General features: G+C 42.6%; 1 non-coding gene across 1 annotated transcript; it reads left to right on the top strand.

Annotated features, from left to right (window-relative positions):
* The first annotated feature begins 2424 nt into the window (after nt 1-2424).
* LOC124968413 (U6 spliceosomal RNA) lies at nt 2425-2529 on the top strand. Its single transcript, XR_007105711.1, has one exon. It is a non-coding gene; the product is annotated as a U6 spliceosomal RNA (small nuclear RNA).
* Nucleotides 2530-6017: the final 3488 nt, after the last annotated feature.

Here is a 6017-nt window from a genome sequence, read left to right as displayed (position 1 = left end):
AAGTGGATGATGACACATAATGGGGGGTGGGAGGGGGGTGAGAATGGAGGAAGGGGGGACTGTATAGAAGGAAAAGAGGGGTGGGAGTGGTGGAGGGGAAGGAAAAAATAACAGAATGAATCAAACACCATTACTCTATGTAAATGTATGATTATGCAAATGGTATGCTGTTACAAACAGAAACAACATGTATCCCATTTGTTTACAATAAAAATAAATTTAAAAAAAAGTGTTGGGAATGCAAATTAGTGGTAGAACACCCCTGGGTTCAATCCCCAGCACATATACACATACAACACAAAGACAGATTATGTTCTCCTCACATTTTACTGCAGCATTATAAATCATATTTCTTTTATTGGTAGATTAACACACTCATATGATTTTGCATTTTAAAGTCATTTAAAGTACACATAGTATTGTATTTCATTTCTGCTTCGCTACAGTTTCTAACAAAAATTTTTTAAAATTACTGTTTCCAAACATGCCCAGGAAGTTCTGGAGAGCACTCCAGGGCCACCCCAATCCTAGCATCATCTCTGGTCCATCGTTTCTCTATTCTCCCAACATGGCTGAAAGGTATTAGCTCAAAAAGGAAATTATGGACTTCTAAAACTTAAGCAAACCAGGGGTGGTGGCCCTGACTTGTACTTCCAGTTACTCAGGAGGCTGAGGCAGTAGGATCACTTGAGCTCAGGAGTTCAAGGTCAACCTAAGCAATATGTCTCTAAAAATAAATAAATAAAGCCGGGGATGCAGCTCAGTGGTAAACACTTCCCTACCGTGAAGAAAGCCCTGTGTTCAATCCCCAGCACTACACAAAAAATAATAATAATATCTAAATACATAAATAAATAATAAAAATAGAGATAATGAATATGGAGGCTTAAGAAAGGAAGTGACATTCCCTTAGTAAATGTTCTATGTTTACCAAGGGCCATGCAATATGGCAGGACCAGCAACCTACATAGAAGAGGAGCCTGTAAAAAACTCAGTGTTGGGGAGTATGGAGGTGGACCTGGTAAGACATTTTAGCTGGGGAAGAATGGTATCAAGAGCTTGCCCCCTCACCTTTGGACCTTAAGTTTATTAAACTTTGTTGAAGGTGGGGAAATGGGCATGGCAGGAGAGTGAGGATGAGACTACTCCAGGAGCCTCTGCACTTACAGTTTGGAGTTAGTCAAGGGAGATGGGAGTTCTGGGTCCACAGCCATCCGTGGCATTTATGTTCCCTCCAGCTGTACTGGACATGCCACCACTTTGGGACTGCCTAATGTGGCAAGTGAGACCCTGAGGTAAGTAGCATCCCACACCCCAGCTCAAGAAAGCCTTGCCTTGCTTTGCACTATTTATGGGAGCTGCAGCTTAGCCTGGCCATCATCTCTCCCTTCTGGACAGATTTCAGCAGCCACATCAGACCTCTGGCTTCACTGGTGATGGGGGAGCAACAGGATTCTGAAGGAATCTAGTCTGAGGGGTGTGAACTCTTCAAGACTCAGTTCCAGCTTCAACAAAGAGGGGAGAGAACACAGAGCCAGGCCTTTGGATCCATATGTGCATCCCTGACACTCAGGTTCAGAGCAGGGGAGAGGCCTCTGAGCAAGGGCGAGGAAGCCCATTAGGGGGAGATACCACACCATGTGGAATGACATCATTTGCACCCCAAGTAGGAAACACGAATGTACGCGTGGCATATATGTAAGTATAAAATGTGATATATCCATTAATATAATAAAATATAATTAATGCAATGATATATATGTATAGAATACTGAATAAATCTAATTAAGGCTGCATCCTGGAAGCATCCAGCATTTACATTTAAGCACAGGAAACCTGAAGCCCAGTTCTAAACCAATCACAAAAGTTAAACCAGAGCCTAAATTTGCAGATTCTTTGTCCCCCAATGGGTTATCTCCCAAGGAACAATTCTCAAGACTTGAACACTGTCTCCCTTTTCATCAGAGCTCCATTAATGGGTGGGGCATTAAAATATCACTGCAAACTTAATGAGAAAATGAAAGTTGTATTTACCAGAACTGCTTTCAGAGACAGTACAGGAAGTGCTGGAAGAATTCTGTGATCAACTGCGTGGGGAGCTGGGGGTAGGGGGTACCCTCATGGGGCAGGCTTTATCTATAACAATAGATCATTACCAAGCGGCATGTGAAAAGTGCCCCTGGATTCCAAGTTTGTATTTTCCTGGTAGGAGAATGGAGGTTTGTCTTCAAAGGAGAGTCTTAAGGCTGGAGTTATCCCTCAGGGATGAAGGCTTGCCCATAGCATGCGGGAGGCCCTGCGGGCCCATGCATGAGCCTGTAGTCCCAGTTATTTTGGAGGCTGAGGCAGGACCACTTGGGTTCAGGAGTTAGAGACCAGCTTCTGCAGTAAAGTGAGACCCTGGCCCCCAAAAAACAAAACCAACTGCTCACTTTAGGTAGCACATACACTAAAATTGGAAAGATACAGAGATTAGCACTGTCCCTGCACAAGGAGGACCCGCAAATTCATGAAGTGTTTCATATAAAAACAAATCAAAAACAAAAAATAGTTTGGTTACTGCCTCCAGGGGAAACTCCTCCTCAGTCCTTCCTCAATACTCAGAGACAAACTTGTCTGTCTGGGTGGCCAACTACTAATGTACCCTAACCATTAATTGTGCCCAGGTTGCTATAGAGACAAGCAAGGTCCCCTACCAGGGTCTTTGTTGTTGCTTGCTTGCTTGCTTTTGCAGCACTGGGGATTGAATCTAGGGTCTCACACATGCTAGGCGAGTACTCTACCACTGAGCTACATCCCCAGTCCTTTTTATTTTTTTATTTTGAGACAGGGACTCGCTAAATTGCTCAGGCTGGGTTTGAACTTGCGATCCTCCTGCCTCAGCCTCCCGAGTGGCTGAGACTACAGATGCGTGCCACATTACCCAGTTCAGGGTACTTATTCTGAGTGGTATCAGGCCTCCTGCTTGTAGTCCTCGGCCCTGGTCATCATACGTCTTTGGTTCCATCCACAGAGAACTGTCGTCCTCATTCTCCCGCGTGGTGGACGCTGCGTCGCCCCCTGCCGGCACTCCGCGGAAGACCAAGCCGGGACCATTTCTGAAGCCCGTCTCAGGAGGCCAGCTCAAAGGCGCCGCCTGCGGTCTGGGTCCCGCGTGTCCGCCCCTCTCTGGAGCCAGCCCTTGCGCATGACAGCGATCTGTTCTAGATTCTGACCTGAGCCCCAGGGTTGAGAATCAAGGACTTCTGATTCTCAGCCATTGTGTTTTGGAGAGACCTACAATGAGGTCAATGAGATGTCTGCTTCCTTCTGGTTTTCTGCCCATTTTTCCTTCCATCCTTTCTGTCAGTGGCCCTGACAGAAAACAGAAGGCAAGGATGGGCCTGGGGTGGGGGGCGGGGGGCGGAGCAATTGGGCATTGAAAATCCAAGGCTTCCTTCCAAGGAACGTGCTCACTGAAAGGAAGAGTAGCAGGTGCACGGGAAAAGGATATATTCCATGAGGATTAAATACACATTCTCTGTATACAGAATTTTCTTGTGACTATACATCCTTTCCAATAAACTTTAAAACACTTTGCAGAGCGTAGAATCAATTTATTTAATTTTGGTGCCGGGGATCAAACCCAGAGCTCAGAACATGCTAAGCCCACACTTTATCACTGAGCTATGCACCCAGCCCCAGATTTGATTTCTGAAAATTCTTCCTTCAGTTTGAATATTCATATGCAAAAATTACTATTCTTACTTTTGTGATTATCTTCTCCCCAAAACTTCTTCTCTTTCTCCATTACATTTTTCCCATTTAAAAAAAAATTTCCTGAACCTGCTGTAATTTTCTATCTCCTTCTTTTAAAGTATCACTGTCTTTTGGAACCTGAAATTATTCACATTATATTTTGATTTTTTTTTCAGTTTCTCCTTCATTTAGCTGTGATACACATATTTGCATTTGGTCGTTCTCATCTTTATTTATAATTCAGTATCCCGATCCCTTTGTCAGCTTTGCTTATCACTGAATATCCACCAAAGATGTTGCTAATTATGAGACTGAGACACCCTGATTGAAGAGAAAGTAATGTGTTCTTTCCCTAAATCTGCATAGATTAGGAGCATCCTCTTTAAGCTCTCTGGTTACCTTTTTTCCCCTTATAAAACATTATAACCTTTAGTTGTACTTAAGAAGATGGTTTATTTGTATCTAACTTCTGTCCATTTCATACCCAAACTTCACTATCCAAATTATTTTAACTGGACTTTTTTCTGCATTCCTTACTCTTTTCAACTTTGAAATCAAAATGCCTAGCCTACTTTTTACACCATTTTAAAACCATTTGATTCTCTCTCTGACTCTCTTGAGTCATCGTGATCTGATTTACCCCTTGTTTATGTTACCTTATAATTTATGGTAATCAGAAAATGGACCACATAAATGTGTCCATTCCTAACAGACTGGGGACAACTATTTGTCTGAACTGAAATTAGCATCACTGCAGTGAAAATACATTTAAAAAGCCACAGTGAACTGCAAAAGAGAAGACAAGATTTTAAAAATATGCTTTCTTCATAGAAATTCAGATGGTAATGTATCGACAGATGGAGAGCCAAGGGCGTCGGTTAGAGGAGAATTATTCAAAACCACCGCTGTGCAAAGGGCTGGCACGTAAAGTAGCTTTTCACATTGGGGATTTGAACAATGAACAATTTTTACAGACTATTGTATTTTGGTGTCTCTAATTAAGAGCTAATTAAATGCTTATTTCATTGCATATCTAATTTTTTCAAATGTTTCAGAATTTCCCCCAAATGCATCTTGCTGCTTAGACTGGATAAACCTAAGCACCAACTCAGATATATACATATATATTCCTATGCTTTATATATGTCACTACTTAGAATGGAAAGATGATTTTTTAAACCCAAGTGTAGGACTGAAAATATACAAATTTTGTGGATACACAGATAAACAGAGGCTGCAGAAGAGGCACCAAATGTCAATATCAAATATCAATCTTCCCATACATCATAATCATATTTCTACTGATGTCAGGGCACATTATTATTTTATCTATTTTAATTTGTTAATTTTTTGTGGTGCCGGGGATATAATTCAGGGCCTAGGTAAGTGCTGTACCATTGAACTAAGCCCTCAGCCCTTATTTTTTAATCAAACGTGGTATGTGTGAAACCAGGCATGGTGGTGTCCTCCTGTAATCCCAGCAACTTGGGAGACTGAGACAGGAGGATCACTACTTGGAGAATGGCCTCAGCAAATAGTGAGACCCTATCTCACAACAACAACAACAACAAAATAATAATAACAATATAAAGGACTGGGGATGTAACTCAGTAGTAAATTGTCCCTGTGTTCAATGTTCAGTAGCACATACACACACACACACACACACACACATTCATACACACACAAATAGGGAATATGTGTGTCTGTATGTGTACACACACCCTAAAATTCCAAAATCAGTGCACAAATAATAGGACTTTTGAATAGTGATAAAAGGAACAAGCCAGTGTGGTGATGCATGCCTGTAATCTCAGCTACTTGGGAAGCTGATATAGGAGGATTGCAAGTTTGGGGCCACCCTCAGCAAATTGTTGCGGCCCTAAGCAACTTAGTGAGACCCTGTCTCTAAATAAAATATAAAAAGGGCCTGGGGATGGGCTGGAGTCGTAGCTCAGTGGTTGAGCGCTTGCCTAGCACATGTGAGGCACTGCTTTCCATCCTACAATTAAGAAAATAAGGCTGGGGGTGGCTGGGGGTGGCTGGGGATGTGACTCAGTGGCTGAGTGACCCTGGACTCAATCCCCAGTACCACAAACACAAAAAAGGGAGGTTGGGGATGTAACTCAGTGGCAAAGCACCCCTGGGTTAAATCCCCAATACCAAAAATAAATAAATGATAAAATGGAGAAAAATAGCAACAAAAGGGAAGAATGTGCTAACGCAAGCTAGCCTATGTCCCAGGTCTCCCCCGCCCACCACCACCTCTTACCCCTGCG

Source organism: Sciurus carolinensis, chromosome 1 (assembly GCF_902686445.1).
Source record: "Sciurus carolinensis chromosome 1, mSciCar1.2, whole genome shotgun sequence".
NCBI classification, from domain to species: domain Eukaryota; kingdom Metazoa; phylum Chordata; class Mammalia; order Rodentia; family Sciuridae; genus Sciurus; species Sciurus carolinensis.
The sequence above is the reverse complement of the archived record's forward strand: the minus strand, read 5'-3'. Positions and strand labels throughout refer to the sequence as shown.